The sequence below is a fragment of the Diceros bicornis genome, chromosome 34, assembly GCF_020826845.1.
Source record: "Diceros bicornis minor isolate mBicDic1 chromosome 34, mDicBic1.mat.cur, whole genome shotgun sequence".
Classification (NCBI taxonomy): domain Eukaryota; kingdom Metazoa; phylum Chordata; class Mammalia; order Perissodactyla; family Rhinocerotidae; genus Diceros; species Diceros bicornis.
In genome coordinates, this window is record NC_080773.1 from 21232315 (window position 1) to 21252608 (window position 20294).

Here is a 20294-nt window from a genome sequence, read left to right on the forward strand (position 1 = left end):
AAATTTCCACGTGCTCCACTTTGGTGGCCCAGGTTCACAGGTTTGGATCCCAGGTGGGGACCTACTCCACTCACCAGTCATGCTGTGGAGGTGAACATATGAAAAAATAGAGGAGGATTGGTGACGGATGTTAGCTTAGGGAGAATCTTCCTCAGCAAAAAAAAAAAGAAAGGGCTATCATTTTTTCCCTCTTGTCCACCATTATATCACCTGTATAGCACATAGTTGGTGATAAATACATCTGAATATCACATATTGGGCCACCCTCAGTTTTTCCACCTGTGACATGGACTTAAGGACCATCCCTCCCTCATAGGGCTGTTGTAGGCAGGAGGGCTGCCTCTCATTTGCATCTTCCTAGACAAGAGTACAGACGGAGGCCTAGATACACTATTGCTAAATATTTAAAACTTATACATCAAAGTAAAAGCTTCTAAACAAAATGTGATTTACCCTCTTCGTAAGAACTCCTTCAAAAGACAAAATAGAAACATGTGTGCAAAGCAACACTCCACACCAATTGACTGTGGAATACGCCATTTCAAGTGGGTTTCCTTTTCTGCAGAGACCATGGTACACCCTGGGCAGTTCTGCAGAGACCATGGTGCACCCTGGGCAGTTGGGGTGTGAGGAGGAGAGAGTGAAGCTTTCTCCCACTTTTGCTGAATCCGTCCCTTTTTCAGTGATTTGGGAAACTCAGGTGATAACTACTCATTTTTCCTTCCTCTTTATTGGGGGAGGGGACTGCTCTCCCACTGCTCCTACCCCATCCCCCTCCAGGACATCCTATAGGGGTCTCCTCCCTCACCTGGGTTAACTCAGGCAAACTCCATTCACAAGATGCTCCCACCCCGCATCCTGCCGCCAAGACCCTTTTAAGATCCTCAGAGGAACCAGAGGCTGGAAGACCCTGTTGGAATTTAGGATTCTCAGACACCTTGGAATTCTGCCCAGGAACATGGAGGCTTCCGGAGAGCAGGGCCCAGGCTCCCAACTCGCAGCCCACCTCTCTGCTTTTGTAAGTTCCCTTCCCTCATCCCACCACGGGGCCTCCTGTGCACCCCACTTGCTTGGCCCAGCTCTACCTACAGCCTCGGAGACAGGGTCCCCCTCTGGTTTAGGGGTGCACGCCTGACCCCTTCCATCACTAACTCATGGAAGAGGCCCATGAAGGTTCTTGAAGGAGGCGAAGGCTGCCTGATCAGGGAATTCTGGGGTCTTGAAGTCCCGGAGCATGTCCAGAAGTGGGGACACATCTTGCTCCTGCGGATTTCTTGCCCTATGGGGAGAAGCTCCGGCCAGAGTCTAAGGGCAGCTATTTCCATCCCATATAATTTATGGAGCACCTACTGTGTGCCCCACCTACCTGTTGTAGGTGCTGGGGATTCAGCCCTGAACAAAACAGAAGTTCCTGCACCCACATTCTAGTAGGGAAGACAGGCAGAAAATAAAGAAACTAATGACTATTTTAAAAAACAGATAGACTACATGTCACGTGGGTGACGCGATTAGTGTGGTGCCTGGCAGGTACCAGGTGCCCAGGGAGCATCATCATCGCTCTGACCTTGGGGTTGGTCTTGGCGCTGGGAAAAGATGCGCCACCCTTCTCCGCGGTTCCCTCCGTCCGCCGCCAGAGGGCGCGCCGTCCCCGCTGTGCTCAACACTCTCCGCCGGCTTTTCCCTGAATGTTATAGTCACGGGGCAGCCTCAGCCTCGCTGGGGTCCTGTTCTGTGATTTTCCTGGGGGCCTGCCTCTCCCGGGGAGTGGTTTGCTCCTAATAACAGTAAGAGAAACCGTAATATGAAGAACGAAGAGCCAAGGGTTCCTGAGTTTATGTTGATGTCGAAGATCACGCAGCACTTTATCCCTCTGATCTGAGTCTATAGGCACAAGTAGCCAGAGAGACAGAAGCTGTCACTGCTGAGGGACCCGCGCGAGCAAAGGCGTGGAGAAGAGAAGAGGCAGGGGAATGCTGTGGAACTACAACTAAGGTTGACGTTGCTGGGGTGTAAAAAACTAGGGTGTGTGTGGGGCCAGGTCGGCAGACGCAGAGCATGCCGGGACTCGTCAGGCACAGTGAGGGTCTGACTTCACGCTGTGGGCACTGGGGAGCTACAGAAGAGCATAGAAGGATGGGGAGGGCTGTGAGCCACTTTGTATTTTAGAGATCATCCTCAGACCAGAGAGAAAGAGGGAGTAGGAAATGGCCAACACTCCTAGAGGGCGCCTATAACCATGGAAGCTTCTGGAAGCCAGTTTTCAACCATGAGGGAAGCCACAATTAGTGTGGTCAACACTCCAGAAGACAGAGAAGATGTAGAAAGAAACTTAGTCCGTGGTAACATTGCTGAGCCACTGGAACCAGCCTCACGGAAGACCAGCCCTCTTACCAAGTTATTCTGCCCTTTGACACTCTGGAAATGAGATTGATTTTTACTATTTTCCTATTTTGACCTCCCAATTCATTACGAATGTTCATGTATCTTTGAAAGGCTGTATAATATAATTCTTGTGATTGGCTGAAAAATGGTTGCCCCAAAGATATCCACATCCTAATCCTTGGAACCTGTGCATGTTAGTTCAGATGGCAACACAGCAGCTCCAGAAAGGGGCTTTGCAGATGTGATTACGTGAAGGACCTTGAGATGGGGAGATGATCCTGGATCACCCAGGTCGGCCCTAAGTACAATCACATGTATCCTTCTGAGGGAAGCAGAGGGATATTGACTACAGGCAGGAGAGAAGGTGATGTGAAGACAGAGGCAGAGACTGGAGTGAGGCAGCCACAAGCCAAGGACACCAGCAGCCACCAGAAGCTGGAAGAGGCAGGAACAAACTCTCCCCGAGAGCCTCCAGGGAAAGTGTGGTCCTGCCAGAACCTTGATTGTAGACTTATGGCCTCCAGAACTGTGAGGGAGTAAATTTCTGTTGTTTTAAGTGATTAACTTTGTGGTAATTAAGTTAACTAAGTACTTCAAGCTTAAGACTAAGAATGTCCGACTAGGTTGAGGAGAAAATAAGTCCAACTAGATGTTGTTTACAAGAGACGTAATTTAAATATTAGCACCTGGAAACATCAGAAGTGATGGTATGGAAGAATACATACCACACACACCCTAACCGAATAAAGCCGGTGTAGTTATATTCGTATTAGAGCAGAATTTAAGGCAAGAAGAATGACCCGGAATTAAAGGAGATTTTCATGATGGACGGAAGAGTCAATCCCACAGGAAGATGTCACAATCCTACATCTGTACCCCCAACAGCATAGTTTTAAAATACCTAAAGCAATAAAATGAGAGAATGAGGGAGAAACAGATAAATCGACTGTCATAGTGGGAGACTTTCCCTCTCAATAGCTGAGAGAAAAGCCGCACTAATTAGAAAGGATTTTGAAGATATAAACAACATAATTAAAAAATAACCTCATTGATGTATCTAGAACAGTGCACCACCAGTCACAAAATTCTTTTCAAATACATGTGGAATTCTTACCAAAATCAACCTTACGTTAGGCCACAAAGAAGTCCTCAAAAGCTTCGAAAGATTAAAGTCACTTATAATCCTATGTTCTCTGACCATAACAGAGTTAAGATATAAATCAATAACAAAAAGAAATCGGGAAAATCCACAATCCCGTGGAAATTAAATAATACATTACTAAAGAATCCATAGATCTGAAATCTAGAAAATGTTTTGAACTGAGTGAAAAGGACCATATGACGCATAAAAACATGTGGGATACGCCTACAGCAGTGCTTAGGGGAAATTTAATAGCTTTAAATGCACGTATGAGAAAGGCAAAAATTGATTATTTATGCTCCCATCTCAAGAAGGTCGAAAAAGAGGACCAAATTAAACCTAAGGGTCTTAGTTATCTATTGCTGGATGACAATTAGAGGCTTAAAACAACACAGATTTATTATCTGCAGTTTCCTTGCGCCAGGAATCTGGGTACAAATTCCCGGGGTCCCTGACTCAGAGTCTCTCGCGAGACTGCAGTCGAGGTCCGAGAGAGAAATACCTTCCGTGAGCCCAGCTTGGGATCTGAGTGTTTCTCAGACCTTCCTATGGATGTGCTTGCTTCACACTTCTTGTTCTCTCTTGGGGAGTAATCTTAAGATTGCATGCCTTCTCTGGATCCTGCAAAGCCAGGCTGGGTGCTGGCAGCCCCCCTTCTGCTCCCCAGGGCGGTGCTGTGTGCTGAAGTTCCCGTCTTTTCTCCAGGATCCTGCGGAGCTGGGTTGGCGTTCTGCGCATGCTCACTAGCCTTCTGCAAAGGCTCGCTCTCCCGCCCTTGGGGGCGTGCACAGGGGGCCAGCCTTGGGGGTGGGCTTGTGTGTGGGAGGTGCAGGAATGTCGGGGGTGCTGTGGGCCAGTTGGGGGCCCCGCAGGTTAGGTGTCCTCAGTGGCTCAAGGGTAGCCTTCTGATGGCGTCTGCAGACGGTCGGTAGGATCCGCCTCCTTTTAATGCATTCTGTGCGGAGCCCTGGCTGCTGTTCTCGCAGCGCCCACCGCCCCCACTTGTGCAGATCCTGACTCCGTAGATTAGATGAGGTGGGAGAGAAACGGGCCTCCTCGGCAGCGTCCCGCTCAGCTGGGGAGCGGGGCGCTCCCCGCACACTCACTTTCCCCGGGAGAGATCACGGGCCTGGAAGGTCTCTCTCGCGCTGAGCTGCGCGCCTTAGGGGAGGGGCGACTCGGTAAAGTGAAATGTTCCTCCCAACCTCGTCAGTGCTTCCAATCTCAGATTTGTTTTTTGCTCCAATGGAGTCCTGGAACTTCTCTGCTGGATTCCTCGGCTCCCACGAAGCCCCCTCATCCACAAGTGATTGTGATGTCCACCTACAAAAACAGAAACTGATTTAAGAGAGAAAGCGTTTATTTGGGACCAAAGAATTGCAATCCAAGAACCACAGATTCAGGGAGAAACCCAAATAGCGTCCCAATTACAGGAGAGGGGTCAGGGTTTTTATGGGAAAAAGAGAGGAAGAGGAGGTGGGTTGTATTAAGGAGGAGTTGGCGAGTGCTGGATGAGGTGAGGCTAGACTTGTCCTTCATTGATTGGGTAGCAATCTGGTCATCAGCAAAGTCCTGTTCCACCAGTCCCTACAGACAGGATATTCCTGTCCTCACTGACTTCTTGGAATAATGGCCGTTGGGTCCAGTTTGGAAGATAAAGGAAACAAGAGGTGCAGGCAGTTCCTCTGAAATGGCGGCTCCAGCTCTATTTTAATATGGCTCCACTGGAGTCAGCTTTCATAGTCAAAGTCGGTGTCTTTGGGGGTAGACGGTAGAAAATTCTTATGCCACCATGTTGATAACCTTGTTACTCCCTATCTTTCCCCAAATTTCCCCTTTTCATAAGGATAAGAGTCATATTGGATCAGAGCCCACACAAATGACCTCATCTTTTTTTTACAAAAACACTTTTATTTAGGTATAATTGATATACAAAACTAATGACCTCATCTTAACTTGATCATTAGCAAAGACCTTGTTTCCAAATAAGGTCACATTCAAGGTATTGGAATTCAGGACTTCAACATTTTTAGGAGGGACACAATTCAACCCATGACAATGCCTCCCCACTCGTGACACGTTTTCAGGTGACAGTGTTGCTGTTCCAGTCTGATCTGCTGACTTTGCCCACCACACGGTGGCTTTTGAAACTGTTTTCAGTCTGAGAATGAAGCACTTTTTATTGCAAAAATCACTCAACAATGGACTGATAATCAAGGTCGACCTTCAACGTTCCCGGTGATACACAGGCGTGTGGTATTGTTCAGTGCTGAAAGAGCCTTCCAAAATCATGGCTAAAAGATTTCCACCTCACCTCCCTCACCTCCTCCTAGTCTCTACACCTGAGTGAGACAGTTTGGTCACTGAATGCAGCAGTCCCCAGAAAGGGGTTATGTCCCCTTGACCACTTCCTGGACAATGATCAGGATGAAGATGCTGGGGGATTATGGGCTGTAGAGTTTGGGTGTCCCCAAGACCTCCCTCAGGCTGAATAATTTGCCAGAAGGACTCACGGAACTCACTGAAAGCTGTCGTACTCATGGTTACAGTTTATTACAGAGAAAGGAAACAGATTAAAATCAGCCAAGGGGAGAGGCATGTGGGGCAGAGTCCAGGAGAGACCAAGCGGGAGCCTCCAGTTTGCTCTCCCTGTGGAGCCGTGGACAGTGCTAATTCTTCCAGCAAGGATGTGTGACAACATTCATGGAGTATTTTCAACCAGCTCACCTGAGCCTTGGTGTCCAGAGTGTTTACTGAGGCCTAGTCACACAGACATGATTGACAGCCTGTGTGGCTGACCTCAGCCTTCAGACCCTCTGGAGGTGGAACAGATACCACTTGGCCCAGAGCCACCAGCTAAATCATTGTTCACATAGACTGTCCTGGCCCAAGGCCCCCAGGTAAACAAAGACACTCTTATCAGGCAGGGCACTCCAAAGGCTTAAAGATTATTACAGAAAAAGAAAAATCACAGACCAATGTCCCTCATGAAAATAGATGCAAAAACTCCTAACAAAGTGTGAACAAAGAGACTCCAACAGTATTACCAGGACTAAATAAGGGTTAACCCAGCAGCACAGGTGTGCTTAACCTTCACAAATGAAAGAGTGTAGCCAAGTGTCCATGCCTTGTGTCTGAGAACAGCCCGCAGCTCTCAGGAGGAGGGGCAGGTTTGCATTTCCACCATGGCTGTCAGTTTCAGTTGCTTGAAGATCATACCTGCCCAGCAATGAAACCGAGCATGAAGAGGGCAAAAATCTTCCCTGGGCTAGAAGAAGAGAGCAAAAACTTTGAGATGAGCTTTGCTAACTGCAGCTGCGCGTATTCAGCATAATCAACTCTTGTGTAAAACTAACCAGGGCTTTCTGTCCATCTTTAGTATATGAGTGAGCTGTGTTTCCCAGGAAATCAAGGTCCAGACATCAAGATTCAGCCTCACAAGGCCAAACGCAGGCTGAAGATAAAAACTAACCAGAAAAGTCCAGACAGTCAAGGGAAGAGAAATTCCGTCTTCAAGGCCAAAGGCAGGCTGGTGGGAAGGTGCCAACCACCACAGCCACATGCTCTCCCTCCCCTATCTAAAACCCCAGCACATGCTTTCCCTCGAAACCTTTAAAACCCCTTGCCTCTCAACTTTCGAGGAGATGGGACAAATTTGAGAGCTCTTGTCTCCTGGCTGACATCACCCAAAATAAAAACTCTTTCCTTGCCATAAGCCTGGTGTTGCAGTTTTATTCGGCCCCTCTTGTGTGGCGGGTAAAGAACGTGGGTGTGTATCCGGTAACAGCAACAGTATCCTCATTCCTAAAGGGATTAATGTGCAGCTCTGACAGAAGATGGAAATTAAGTGGAGGTCAAATAACTTGCCAAGTACAGTTGATTGTTCATAGTTCCTGAGCAGACAGATGTTGAAGAGTGGACTTCCCGGGAGGAAGATGCACCCACAGTGTAGAGATTGAAGGAGGGAATGGCAATGTGGCCACACAATAAAAACACAACAAAATACACAACTGGAACCTGACAATTTTAAGGACATGAGAACAACCAGAAGGAAAACTCAGGAAATCAGTATTGAGAAGAGTGAACTATCAAATTTTCACTAGTAAATTGGTAGCCCTGATTTCTCTAGTAAATGAGCAGCTACACAAGATATGCTTTTTATTCATCAGTCTCCAGAATTAGGTGACAGAGATACCTGGCAGGGACCTACAGATGCTGGGGAGAAGGTGTGGCCTGGCAAGCAGAAGTTCTGAAGCAGCAGAAAAGAGCAGACAGAGAACAGAGAGCAGCAGAGAACAAAGGAAGAAAATGGGAAAGGAAGCACATTAGGAAGGAAGAAGGAACAATCGATATCGACGCGAAACTTGCATAACAAATGTTCTTCCAACGTCATAGCGTCAGTAGGAGAGAGCTGAGCCCCACAACCCAAACATCCGTACGTATTTAAGAGTGCGTTTAGAATGCACAACTTGATTTTAATGCATTCATCAGGCCATCCAGGATCCCCCAAAGTACCTTGAACTCTTAGGGATGGAGACTCAGAAGAACAAAAGACGAATGAGACAATATTTTCTTCAACATGCTGTAAATATAAGATAATTGTTTGCGGAAGTGAAATTATTATAAGTGGAATATCCCGGTACCTCTTCAAGCTAGTGTTTCCAGCTAAATAAATGGATTTAAATACTTCTATGGAGGAAAAAAATACTGCTGTCTATTATGCTTTCCGTCAATGTGCATAATGAGCAAATAAATCATTTAAAATACTTCTTGTTTCCGTGATTATGGAGGGGCCTAAGGGGCTGCGTGGGCCATAGGGAAGGACTGGGATGCACAGTTGGAATCGGTGGGCGGGGTCTGTGGGGAGATGGGCGGGGCTTGAGGCGGCCTCAGGAGCCGGGCCTGGAGATGGGGACGAGAAAGGGGCGGGGCCTGAGGGTCTAGTTGAGCGAGAGGACGGGGCCGGCAGGTGGGAGATCCGGTTGATATCAGCTGGCATTTATGGGGGTGGGTGGCGGAAACTTGGGAAGGGTTTCAGGGAGCTGGCGGAGACCTCAGGAAGAAGGGTCCGGGGAAGGGGGGTGTTAGGATGTGGGGAGGTGACTGACGGGTTCTTTTGGGGGCTCTGTGGGGCTCCGAGAGGGGCGGGGCCTGGGAGAAGGTATCTGTGAGGGTCGAGCGCCAGGGCGTGAATGTCTAGGAGTTGATGGGGGATGGACCTGAAGGTTCGGGGGTGGTTGGATCCGGGAAGAGGCTTGGGATAGGAGCCGTCCTGGCCGGCGGGAAACCGACAGTGGGTCCTGGGCTCCAGGAGACGGACTCCGCCGGTGGTGCCGCCCGCGGCGCGGGAGGATCGGGCCTCGGCGTCCCGGGAGCGCTCCAGGTCGCGTGGCCGCGGCGCCGCCCGCTCCTCCTCCCGGGACGGCGGCCGCGGAGGCCGAGGTCGAGGCCGCGCTGCCCGCCCCTCGCCCTCGCCCACAGGTGTGTGCCGGCCCCCCCGCCCGTGGAGGAGGGGGCGCGGACTAGGACTGTGGGGGCGTGACCCTGTGACCCCGCCTCCTCCGCTCTCCACCCCCGCCCCGCCCTGGGTGGTCGCGTGCCCGGTTTCGACCCCACAGCCTTTGTGAAAGCGAAGGAGAAGCAGCAGAGAGAGATCAAGATGAAGTGAGCGCCCACTTCCCCCTGTCCTGCCCACATCCCCGCCCCTTTACCTGGCCGCCTGACCTGTGCGCTGGTCTACCCCCCTCTTCCCACCTGTGTCCATCACCTGTCACCGGCTCCATCTCTCCCCTTCCCCCTACCTGCTCCCGCTTCTCACCTGACCTTCGCCTCCTCTCCTGACACGCCCCCCCCCCCTCAGCTTGGTCTATGACTCCCCGTGCTTTTCCCTCTTTAGGCCGTGTGACCTCCGGCGCGTCACCGGCCCTGGCTGGGACCCCCAGGGGCGCAGCATCGCCCTTCCCCACATTAGTTGGGCGCACAGGCGGGCGTCTCCCTCCCGCTCCCCAGGCAGCAGCAGCAGCTGAACCGACTGGGCAGCGGAGGAAGCGGGGACTGTCCATCCATCTCCTGGTCTCGCCAGACCCGGGCCCCCGCTGCCGTGACCGGCCGAGGGGACGCGGCCAACCGCTGCCGGAACCGCAGCTCCTCGGGTAGCTGGGCTGGAGCGCGGGGGGCGGGTGGGCGGGCCGGCGAGGGCGGGAGGCTCACCCCGTCCCTCTCCCCCTAGTGGACAGTTTCCGCAGCCGCTGCTCGTCCGCCAGCTCCTGCAGCGAGTTGGAGGATCTCTCGGAATCCCTCCCGAGAGGGTAGAGCTTGGGCTTGGAGATGGACCGCCTCCAAACGGGTGTCTGGGGAGACTGGAAACAGTCTTTTGCAGGGAAAGTGGGTTCTAGAGGCTGGAGGCTTGAAACCACGGAGGAAGGCGAGATGGGAGGTGCCTAAGACCCCCAGTGGGCCTTGATTCCTCCCTCCCCCAGGGCTGGCGGCTGCGGGAAGCCTCCCAGCCACCCCACGTGGAGTGGGTCCAACAGGGTGAGTGTCCTTCCTCAGGCCTTGGAGGAGGTGGGGCAGCGTGAAACACCAGAGGACGCTGTCCCTCTCTCCCATGAGTCCATTCTGGGGGTCAGGTACAGAGGCGGCTCTTAAATGTCTCTGGACTCAGAGTGTTTTGAGATTCTTGGATGGGAGGGCGTTTGGGGTAGTCTGGGGTCAGAGGACGCTGGTCAGAGCACCTGCTCCTGCCTCAAATTTCCACGTCTTAAAACCTGGCTCCCCTTCCTGTCACCTGTGACTCAAGGTGGTTACTTGGCCTCTCTGGACCTCGGTTTCTTTATGAGTTAGGTGGGGATGGTTACAGTAGTCGCCTCAGAGGGTTCTGCTGGAGACCCAAGGAGGACACTTTGCATAGAATAAGTGCCCCTTAGGTATCAGCCTTTGTTTTTTCTGGGGTCCTTAGGTTCAGAATTTCCGGTAGGATTTAGGGGGCAGGAATAGAGAGAGGGTGCCTGACCCCCTTCCTGCCTCCCCCAGCAGCAGAAGTCTGCTCCCGTGGAACGCGGCTGCCATCAGAGATGCCTGGCCAGTTCAGGGGGCTGGGTCCCCATCAAAGGTGAGCCTGGGACTCCTCATCTCCCCCTCACCTGCCCCAGAGCTGGCTGGGATGGCACCCAGCGCAGCTGGTTGGGTCCCTGAGCTCCCGCAGCTCCAGGCCACCCCCAGCCCCCCACACCCGCCCTGCTCCCACAGAGTACAGCTCTGACCACCAGGCGGCCGACATGGCCGAAACAGACACCCGCCTGAAGGCCCTGCAGGAGTACATGAACCGCCTGGACACGCATGCGTGACCCCGGAGAGGGAGACTGCCCCTCCATCCCCCGTCTCCCGGGATTCTGCGTGGGGGGCGGGGCCGGTTCGTCCTTCCAGCATGTTCCTTTCTAGAAGGTTGGGGTCTTGTGGGAGGCGGGGAGAGAGGGAAGGCTGCTGGTAGGACACAGGGTCACAGTGAGTGCACCTTTATTGGAGGGGAGGCAGTGGGGTTTCCGACTGGGTGGGGGAGATGCCCAGGGCCTCAGTCCCTGTAGTGTGGCCAAGTCTGGATGATTCTGTAGATCTGGTCACCTGGAGAGAGCGTCTGTTGCACATCCCGGTGTCCTTTGACCTCGTAGTTGTGCCTCAGGGCTCCCCGGGCCTCGCCACAGGCCAGCAGACTCTGGGCTGCCCTGAGGGCTTGTTGCGGGGGCGCGCGCTCTGGGGGAGGCAGAGGCAGGAGTGAGGCTGTGGTGCTCTGGAGGGCAGAGGTCGTGTGGGGCATGGGTTCCCATGGTGCCCTCCCAGCTGGCCTGCTGGGGCCCAGAACCGGCTCTGCCACTCCCTGGCAGTGACTCCACCTCTCTGTGCCTCAGTTTCCTCACTGTGAAAGGAGAGACTCATGGCACCTGCCCACAGGGCTGTGGGATGATAACATAAGTTCCTTTCAGCGAATGTCGGCTGTCAAGGTTCTCACTGATTCCCCTTCACCTGCCCCCAGCCCTCCTGTTCCTACCAGCTACCATTTATCCAGCACTTCGTAGGTGCCGTGGACTCGCCTAAGAACTTGATACAGAAGGACTAGTCCTCACTAGAACCGTGTGCTTCAAAAAGGTCATTGTCGAAAGGAGGACACGAGGCTCAGAAAAGCAGAGTCACTGCCCGAGGTCACAGAGCGTGTAGGTGGCAGGGCTTCTGAACCACCATGAACCGCTTCCTGCCGTCCCCCAGACCCCATGTCGCCCCTGTCCCGACAGCTGGACACTCACTTACCCATGTAGTTACCCATGAAGCTGATGCTGATGGAGATGGAGTTCCAGGTGGGACCTGAGTGGGCGCCCTGGGTGTTCTAGCCGCGGCCCTCATACACAAGCCCGTCTTCAGATCAGGAAGCTGTGGGGGTGGGGGGTTGATGAGTGAGGGAGGGCTTCCCGGGGGAGGACCTCTCTTCTTCCTCCACTCACCCTGCCCCTGTTCCTGCCACTCACACACAATCCCCCGACACCCTCCCTCTTCTTCCCTGATCTTCCACAATAATAACAATGACAGTGGCCCCTGCCATGTGCCAAGCACAGCTCTACATGCACCTTTTTCCCTCTTCACAGCAACCCTGTGAGTCACTACTGCCTCCATTCTGTAGATGATCAGAGAGGTGGAGACACCTGCCCAGGGTCACACAGTGGGTCAGAGGCAGAGCCAGGATTTTCACCCAGGTTCCAGTGACCCCCACCCACATGGTCTGATTTCTTGCTCTCTCCTGCCTCCCTGGAGGATCTGTCCCACTCTTGATTTGATGGGTCTCCCATACAGTCCTCGGAGGGAGCACTGTTATCATCTCCGCTTTAAGCTGAGGAAGCAGAGACTTAGAAAGAGAGGTGATTCGCCCAAGGTCATGCCCCGGGGACGCCTGCCTCTCAGACTCTCCACCAAGAAGCTCTTCTGCCCTCACCCCAGTCTGCTTCCTGCTTCCTGCTCTGTGCTGGGTGACAGGATGAGGACTCAAGGGCTGGCGCCACAACCAGACCAGACCCTGGAGCCCCAGCATCTGCCTCTGAGGTTTCCAATCCCGGCCGCAGATCCTTAAGACTCCCTCATCCAGCATGTCTTATTGAGCGAGTCTGACTTGGCACATTGAATTAACCAGGGGATCAGCTTCTGGAGCTGCAGTGTCTGCCTCCTCAGCCCTCTGGCTCACAGATCACCAATGACGCACAGAATGTTGGAACTTTCCATTCTTGGGTCCTGAATCTGCCACTTAGGAAGCCAGACGCTCAGAATCCGGCTCTGAAGAGACTAGAAATACCATAGCGATGCCGGCCCCAGGACTGGGTGGTTATGGCCCGGCCGCAGCCCCAGCCCCTGGAAGGCAAGTGGTGCTCCCTGTGCATTTGTCACACGGAGGCATCTGACTGAAACCTCAGCCACCACCAGGGGGGTACAGTCAGGAGCCCATTGTACAGGGGAAGAAACTGAGGCTCAGAGAGAGAAGGCGACGGGACAAGGAAGAGGGATTCAGAACGTTTGAAGCACACTCTGAATCCTAAAATCTGAGAGGCCGACTTCTCTGCTTCTGTAAGAGGATTCAGGCCAGAGGCTGCGGACCAGGCTCTGGTCTTCTGACTTCAAGAAAACTCTTAGATGGAGCACCCGCCTCTTGGAAACAAAACCTTGAAGTTGGAGCCTTTGACTTGTAAGATCTTGAGCCTGAAGAGCTGGGGACACCCTTGGAGGCATCTAGATTTCTCTCAGTGAGGTCCTCAGATTCCCCGGCCTCCCCCAGCCCCACTGAAGCAGCCTCTAAGGGAGGGACCTGGGGACCTGCATCTCCAGAAAGGTGATGCTGGTGCTTCCCGATGTCTGAGAACTTGTGGGGTTGAAACGCTCTCTCGCTGTGGAAACCCGGGTGCTGGAGCCCAGCCTGTTACCATGGGCAGGGCGCTGGTGGGCGTGGGCCCCAGAGGCAGGTCTGAGTGTCCCCGACCCTGTTTCTGCCCTCGCCCTCTCGAGTCTGTCCTCCCCACAGCAGCCAGAGGGAGCTCCTTATACTAAGCAGGCTCCCGTCCCTCCCGTGGCTCCCGTCCTCCTCAGAGCAGAGCCACACTCCTTACCGGGGCCCACAGGCCCTGTGCCCTCTGTCCCCTCCTCCTCATTTCCTCTTTCCTCCCAGCCACCTCCAGCCACCCTGACCTTTAGGGTGACCCGCTCACTCGGCCTCAGAGCCTTTACCCCGCTCTTCCCCCAGCTCACTCACTCTTCCCTCAGCTCCCCCGTCCCAGAGCCACCTCAGCCACTCTTCCTTTTTATTGTCACTTCTGTCACCGTGTGAATTCATCTGAGTGACTTTGCTTGTTTCTCCCTGCTGGTCTTTAAATCCCCTTAGGCTACACTCTGTCAGTTCAAGGCTGTGTCCCCATCCCAGCATCCGGCACACGGCCTGACACAGAGCAGGTGCCTAATGGCCATTGTCCGTGCATTGTGGGGCTCTGACTACGTGCGAGGCAGTGTCCTAAGAGCCTGGCCTGTATTGGCTGGTTAGTGACCAAGTGACCACAATCCCGTTGACTGTGCAGAGGAGGAATAAGAGACTGAAGCTGAGAGGGCGAGTGACCTGCCCCGGGTCTCGGCCACCGTGAGCAGAGCTGGGACAGGAGCCCCGCCCTGTGCTTCACCAGCCTGTGTCCGCCTCCTAACAAAGCACAGACTTTCTGAGGGGCCCCCTGGGTTGAGGACACCGTGGTGCGTGTTGGCAAAGTCTGTCCCTTCCCCCTGGGGCGCAGAGCTTGGATGTCAGCCCTCTCCCCTCGTCCTGACATCTTTGTGCTGCCAGCACACGCCCAGCCCTCCGTGGTGACCTTGGAGATACCAAGATGCCCAGGGTGTCAGCCAGGCGGCTCAGAACCGGGTCCCACTGCCCCCCAGGCCTGCGCACCTTTCCCTCCTCCAGCCCCGGCTCCACCTGTGCCCCCTCCGCACTCACTTGTAGCCCACATCGCACCAGCCCAGGTTCCACACATGGTAGCTCTGCACGTTCTGGACCTGCCTCTCGCACAAGGCGGGGGTGTCTCAGGGCTGCCCTCCGTGTGTGACACCACCACGTAGCGCGCGGGCAGGTTCAGGCGCCATTCGCACGTGGATGCCAGGGTCCTCCACTCTCTCCAGGGCACGATGGGGGCCGCGTGAGGTCAAGTCTTCTTGAGCCGCTCCAAGCCCGAGGAGGGTGAGGAGGGTCCAGGTGAGCAGTGCGCAGGGGCAGGACATGGCGGGCATGGGGCACAGGGACGTCTAGGAGCTCGTGGCTAGCTGGGCCGCCTATATATGCTGGGGCGGCGTGGCTGGGAAGGCCTAGCTTCATGAAGGCAGGACGTCCCGGGCAGCTTACAGGGATCCCGGACTCTGCTTCCTTCTCTGGCGGGGCTGCAACAGGATGCGGTGTGGTGGATCTGGGTGAGGTGGGGGGCGGAGCCCCTGACAAAGCCAGAGGGATGCAGAAGGGCACTCAGACCCCTGGGCGCTTCACCCTGTGGTTCCTGGAAGATCCAGGGCCTGGATCCCTGCCCTGCTTTGTCTCTCAGTGCAGCTTTGGGCAACTCAACAGGAACTTAACACCAGAGAAGCGCCCGGGGCCTCATCTCCCTCCTCCCAGAGGAATGGAGTGAACAAAGACTCTCACTTTTTAAACACTGCTCCCAGGTCTACACGCGATGTCCTTAACCCTTTCAGCAAACTGAAGAGGGGAATACTGGGAGGCCCATCTCAGAGGTGAGGTGACTGAGGCCTGGAGAGGGGAGTCATGTGTGGGAGACACAGGAGATAGCGGAGCCTAGCAGTCCAGAGCCCAGATTCAGAGCCAGGCTGCCTGGGATTGAATTCTCATGTGTGAGCTCGAGCAGGTGACCTAACCTTTCTGTGCCTCAGTTTTCCCCACCTGCATAATGGGGGGGATAATGTAAAGTCCCTAACTCCTAGGGAGGATGTGGGATTAAATGGGTTGACAAGGGTGGAGCCCTTAGATGTCTGCCTCTACTGCCCCACAAGCGCCACTGGGACTGGAGCTCACATCTGCCCTTGGTAGTAAGCCACGTGCTTATGTGGGGCCACTGGCAGCTCCACTGTGCACAGGAGGGAACCTGACTTCCAGAGAGGAGCAGCCATTTGCCCAGGGCCACCCGGTGGCTAGGGATCCACTGTTGGGGAAGAAGTCTTTCCTGGGGCCTCTGCCCTGCCCAGGCCTCCGTTCCCACTCCCTCCCAGAGCGCCTGGTGAGTTCAGGGCCGACTGCCTGGGTTGTTCTTCCTCCTTTCCTTCTACTTTAGTGGATTTAAAAAATTACAGAAGAAACACATGCCAGCTGTAAGTAGTTGAACTGATAGGAATGTCAATCACCTGTGTCCCTCCAGCTCCGCCCACCCAAGGTCCCCAGTGAGACCGGTGTGGGGTGTTTTCTCCCACCATATTCCCCATGCTCAGGTGGATCATGCTTACACTCATGACGTTATCGAATAGCGCACCAGGCAGCTCTAAGCTCTTTCCATGAATTATCTCGTCACCTGCTCCCAACAGGTTTGTGAGGTGGATATTATTATTAACTTCCTTTCATAGTAGAGGAAACTGAGGCCTGGCGGTGTTACCACATCCAGGGGGAAGAAGGTGGTGTCGGGGTTTAGCCACAGGCTTCCAGGCTCCAGAGATGAAGTTCTAAACCATATTCTGCTTCCCACAAACATACATAAAGGCATAGTTCTTAAAAATAATAAAATAAGAGTGATGTCAGCATCATGGCGGAGTGAACTTCCCCCACTGAACTCTCCCCCTCTAAGACACAATGAAAAGGACACTCATATTCCAACAGAACCTATTCATACAACACAGGGGACGTCTGAGGCACCCAGGCAGCCATACACCCGAGGACGGAGGTGCTGGAATCCCCAGAGGAAGTGGAAGGAGGTAAAGGGAGTTCCCTCCCCTCCTCAAGGACTGCGACCCAGAGACTGAGACCATGCAGCTCTCAGAGGAGGGGAAGGGGCGGCTCGCGGCGTGAAAACCAGCGCTCTCCAAGACGCCTCACAGCCTGTGGGGATCCCTCTACAGAGGGAGCGGAACTGCTGCAAGGGTACTTTCAACAAGCTAGCCCCTCAGGAGAGCAGAGGGCATCAGCCAGGTGTGAAAAGTCTGAGATTGGGGATGTGAAAGTAAGCGCGCCTTCCCCACCTGGCCCACCTGACTAGAGCTTCAGCACAGCGGTGCTTCAGCTCAGCCCCATCCCCAGAGGCAGCGACCCCCAGGCACCCAGGGTCCCACCAGCAGGGGCAGCATGACTGCGACCACCGCCCCAGAGGCAGCAGCAGCTCAGGCCCCACCTCGCCACAGCTCCAGCTGCTCTGGCTGGAACAAGCCATGGCCCCAGCTGCCCCAGCTGCCCCACCTCCCCCTCCCCCTTGCTCCAGCTGCTTGGCCTTGGCCTGTGCTCAGGCTCCAGCTGACTTGGCGCCAGCAACTTCAGCCCACCGCGCTCCAGCTCCTGCTTCTTCAGCCCAGCAGCACTTCAGCTGCAGCTGCTTCAACCCACCTGCACCCGAGCCCCAGCTGTTTTGGCCTAGCTGCGCTCCAGTCGCAGCTCTTCCCACGCTTCCCCCCCAGCAGCCTCTGCACAGCTGTGCCCAGATTGGTCGTGCTTCACTCAGCCACACCTCAACCAAGAATACTGTATCCAGTGAAAATATCCTTCAGACATGATGGAGAAATAACAACTATCCCAGATAAACAAAAGCTAAGGGAGTTCATGGCCATAAGACCCCCACTACAAGAAGTGCTCAAGAGGGCCCTCATGCCTGGGAAAAAAGAGAAAGGGGATTCAAAGTTTTGAACAAGGAGGAAAATAGGTCGACAAAACCAGAAAAAAATTGCAGCTCTCTATCAGAGAAAGTGACGCGTATAAAGAAGAAACAGAAGTAGACATGCGTCCTAGTGATATTGGAACTCCTGTCTTGGTTTCATGAGTGACCCCAGAAACCCATCACAATTGCTTTCACCTGAATAGCATCAGCCTTGGTTAGGTGAGCGAGTACTAAGCTGTGGTCCTCGGGCTGGGGGTGTGAGGTCAGGGTGTTGATGAACCCCCTCAGGAGGGTTCAAAATGTAGAACAGAACACGGGGAAAGTAGAAGACTTGTAGGATCACATGGGTCAGACATTATTAGCTGTTTCACTTTGGGGGAGTGGGGATAGCTCCAAGGTTATCCTATGCCTTCCTTTTTACTAAAGTGGCCTTGTCACTGGGGAATGAGAGGGATGCATCTGGGGGAAGGAAGGGGAAGGGAGCATCCACCCTCTCCTGGCTCTTAAAGGATCTGACATCATGTTCCCAGGTGACAGATACCCTGTGTGATGCCTGCCAAGGCCCCAGGACAAAGCAATGCCCCTGAGGCCAGGGAAGAGGACTGGAGATGCTCTGACATCTGCTGCTCCTCTCTAGAGGTGAAAGGACCTGCCGAATCTGCCACTTTCCATCTGCTGAACCAAAGCCAACGCCAGAGACGTGATCCCCAATGCAGCCTCCAGGTAAGGAGGGCAGAACCCCATCTCCAATCACAGCTGCAGCCCCACCCCCAAGGGAAGCTCAGCCTCCATCCCATCCCTTTCCACTCCCGCCCTCCTCTCCTTCCATAGCAATGTCCCAACCACATTCCCAAATCAGTCCCATTTATATTGGTAAGATGATTACTTCCGAAAGCAATCTATAGATTCAATGCAATCCCTAGAAAAACCTCAATGGCCTTTTTTTTCTTCGTCTTCCAGAAATGTAAGAACTCATTCTCAAATTTATCTGGAATTGCAAGGGACTCTGAATAGCTAAAACTATCTTGAAAAAGAAGAACAAAGTTGGAAGACTCACACTTGCTGATTTTAAACTTACTACAAAGCTACAGTAATCAAAACAGTATGGTACTGGCATAAGGATAGACATATAGATCAATGGGATGGAATTGAGGATCCAGAATAAGCCCATAGATTTATGGCCAATTGAGTTTTTTATTAGGATGCTTAGAGCATTCAATGTGGAAAGAAGTTTTCTGCATGTGGCACTGGGTGAAATGGACATCCACAGGCAGAAGAATGAAGCGGGACCTCTGCCTCACACCATATACAGAAACTACCTCCAAGTGCATGAAAGACCTAAATGTAGGAGGTAAAGATATAAAAGTCTTAGAAGGAAACATAGGACTGATTCTTCATGATCTTGCCTTTGAAAATGTTTTCTTAGATATGACACCAAAAGCACAGACACAAGAAAAAAAAATGAATGAGACTTTATAAAAATTAAAAGTTTTGTGTGTCAAAGAACACCATGAAGAAAATGAAAATAATACCCACAAAGTAGGACTAAATATTTGCAAGGCACATATCTAACAATGATCTAGAATATAGTATCCAGAGTATGTAAAGCACGCCTCCAACTGAATAACAAAAGGACAAACAACACAATTTATTTTATTTTATTTTATTTTTTTAAAGATTTTATTTATTTATTTTTTCCCCCAAAGCCCCAGTACATAGTTGTATGTCATAGCTGCACATCCTTTTAGTTGCTGTATGTGGGATGTGGCCTCAGCATGGCCAGAGAAGCGGTGTGTCGGTGCGCACCCGGGATCCGAACCCGGGCCGCCAGCAGCGGAGCGCACGCACCCAACCGCTAAGCCACGGGGCCGGCCCACAACACAATTTAAAAATTGGCAAAGGACTTGAATACATGATTCTCCACAGAAGATATGTCCAACAAGCACGTGAAAAGACACTCAAAGTCATTTTTTAAGGGAAATTCAAATCAAAACTACTAAAAATTAACACTTCACATCCACTAGAGTGGTGATAATTTTTTATAATGGAAAAATATGTGTTAGCAAGGGTGTGGAGAAATTGCAACCCTCAGTTTGCTAGTAGGAGTGTAAAGTGGTGCAACCACTGAGGAAAACCGTTCGTCTGTTCCTCAGTGAGTGAAACATAAAATTACCATGTGAACAAGCAATTCTACTCCTGGGTAGATACCCAAAAGAATTGAAACAGTTGTTCAAACCATCACTGTACACAAATGTTCATAGTAGCATCATTCAGAAGAGTGAAAAGGTAGAAGCATCAGAAATGTCCATCTATTGATGAAGGGATAAGTTAAATGTGCTATATCCATATAATGAAATGCTATTTCTCATAAGAAATGAAGTACGGATACATTACAACATGGACGAATCTTGAAAATATCGTGATAAGTGAAAGAAGCCAGACACAAAGAACCACATATTGTATCATTCTATTTATATTAAAAATCCCAAACAGGTAGATGCATTGAGACAGAAAGCAGATTAGTGGTTTCCAGGGGCTGGGAGGAGGGTGTAATGGGCAGGGATTGCTTAATGAGTATGGGGTTTTCTTTAGGGCTGATGAGAATATTCTGGTGATGGTTACACAACATCTTGAATATACTAAATGCCACTGAACTGTACAATTTACAATGGCTAAAATGATAAATTTTATGTTATGTGTATTTTACCACACACGTAAAAAAGAGTAAAAACATTTTAATGGGGTGGGGGGTGGTGTCCAGAGAGCAGAAGGAACTGTCCACACCACTGGTGCTAACCCGCTCGGTCTGTTTCATTACTTCTGTTGCTGGAATGAGACTGTCCAGGAGTATCTTCACTTTATAGTGGGATTCTGACTCCCATCTGCTCGTGCAGAGTGGAGGCTGGTCT

At 52.4% G+C, this 20294-nt stretch overlaps 2 pseudogenes; one reads left to right on the plus strand and one right to left on the minus strand.

Annotated features, from left to right (window-relative positions):
* Positions 1–4357: 4357 nt before the first annotated feature.
* Positions 4358–7953, plus strand: LOC131397619 (receptor-binding cancer antigen expressed on SiSo cells-like; annotated as a pseudogene).
* Positions 7954–11027: 3074 nt separating this feature from the next.
* LOC131397042 (peptidoglycan recognition protein 1-like) lies at positions 11028–14809 on the minus strand (annotated as a pseudogene).
* Between the last annotated feature and the right edge of the window lie 5485 nt (positions 14810–20294).